The sequence below is a fragment of the Silene latifolia genome, chromosome 10, assembly GCF_048544455.1.
Source record: "Silene latifolia isolate original U9 population chromosome 10, ASM4854445v1, whole genome shotgun sequence".
NCBI classification, from domain to species: domain Eukaryota; kingdom Viridiplantae; phylum Streptophyta; class Magnoliopsida; order Caryophyllales; family Caryophyllaceae; genus Silene; species Silene latifolia.
Window position 1 is genome coordinate 155,683,893 of NC_133535.1, and position 1,895 is coordinate 155,685,787.

General features: G+C 43.0%; 1 non-coding gene across 1 annotated transcript; it reads left to right on the plus strand.

Moving 5' to 3' along the window:
- Positions 1-1,139: 1,139 nt before the first annotated feature.
- Positions 1,140-1,246, plus strand: LOC141610384 (small nucleolar RNA R71). The gene has a single exon (XR_012528293.1). It is a non-coding gene; the product is annotated as a small nucleolar RNA R71 (small nucleolar RNA).
- Positions 1,247-1,895: the final 649 nt, after the last annotated feature.

The following is a 1,895-nucleotide window of genomic DNA, read 5'->3' on the forward strand; positions in this document are numbered from 1 at the left end:
CTACATACTCCCTTGGTGGTGGAATACATTCTTTGGCCTTAGATGCAATAGGTTCATCTTGCTTTGGAGGATCAACCATCTCCACCTCCTTAGACTTCTCCACCCTAGTCTCATCTTCTTCCACAACTTCAACCGGGCGCTCTTTCACTACTTCACTAGACACCCTCTTCCTCTTCCACTTAGGAGATTTCTCAACCTCCTCCAATTGCTTTCCACTCCTCAAAAATACCGCATTCATCTCCCTTGGGTTAACCGTATTACCCGAAAACTTCCCCGGATTTTGAGCTAATTGCCCCAATTGTTGAGAAATTTGGGCCACATGAGTTTCCGTAGCCTTTTGGGATGCTCGTATTTCATCATTAACCCAGTTTTGTGAGGCAATGTGGTTGTCAAGCTTTGAGTCGACTTTTTGGTTGGCAATCACCAATTGCTCAAAGGCTTGCTCCCAAGAAGGTTTTTGAGGGGTTTGAAAGTTTTGGTTTTGAGGTTGGTTGAAATTTTGTCCCTTGAAACCCCCAAATGGTTGTTGGTTTTGAGTGACAAATTGTTTTCCTTGGAAACCGGGTGGGATTTGTCTTTGGAATTGAGAGTTTTGATTGAACCTTTGTTGTTGTGGTGAGGAAGTGGTTGGGTTTTGAATGTTTTGTGAAGCATAAGACAAGAAAGGATGAGTTATTTTTCCATTACCAAATTGGTTGTTGTTACTATTGAACCCTTGCCTTGCACTTGTGGATTCCCAAACTCCATTTGCTTGCTCATAGCATTCCTCTTGGAGGGGTGCAATCAAGGGACACCTAATGGGAGTGTGCCCTTGTTCCCCACACAACTCATAAGACAAGACTTGCCTCATATCGGAGCTTGGTGGTTTTGAATTTAGCAAAGCAACTTGTTGGGTGAGTTCATCTAACATACCCTTAACCTCCACATTCAAAACCGAATTAGAATCTTTGCTCTTGCCCTTTCTCATTTGCCTATCACTTCCCCATTCCATAGTTCTTGAGGCCATCTCCTCAATTAGTTCCTTTGCCGCTTTATGCCCCAAAATGTCTAAGGCACCTTTCCCCGATCCCGCATCCAATGAAAGCCTAAGGTCTTGAGTCAACCCTTTGTAAAAATTGTTCACTAGCTCGGCCTCGGAGATGCCATGGTGAGGGCATAACCGTTGGAGCTTCTTATACCGTTCCCATGCCTCATATAAAGTCTCATCCTCTTCTTGAGTAAAGCTTTGTAATTCACTCTTGACTTTGGCCGTTCTTGAAGGTGGGAAATATTTGTTTAAAAATGCCGAAGCCAACTCATCCCATGTTTTGAAGGAATCCGGGTCACAATTCTTCAACCAATCCTTGGCCGAACCCCTAAGAGAACGGGGGAACAACCTAAGGCGAACCGCGTCATCGGAAACCCCATTTGACTTGTACATATCACAATTTTCAAGGAAATCATTTAGATGATCATTTGGGTTCTCCAAGGGACCTCCTCCAAATTGGTTGTCTTGAACAAGGTTGAGCAAGGCATTTTTAATCTCAAGGTTATTAGCTTGAATTCGTGGCCTTAGGATGCTTGGATTGACTATGTGCTTAGGAGCCATAGTGTCTCTTATCTAGACCGGGTCACCCATGGTGTTAGGTTCTTCTTCTAAAACCCCAAAAGGATTTTCAAACACTTCGGTAGCTTCTTGGTGATTAACTTCTTCAACCGGTGGTGTATCTAGAAAACCCCTTCTTCTTAGAGAATTAAGTCTTCTTGCCGTAGCTTCAATTTCAAGATCAATAGGATATGTTGGTTGACCTCTTCTTTGTCGCCTACTCATGCAAAAGACCTAAGCACTTGAAAGAAAGGATTAGTAACAAAGGACTTAGTCTAAACTAGAACAAAAACGATTAATATCAAGCCGT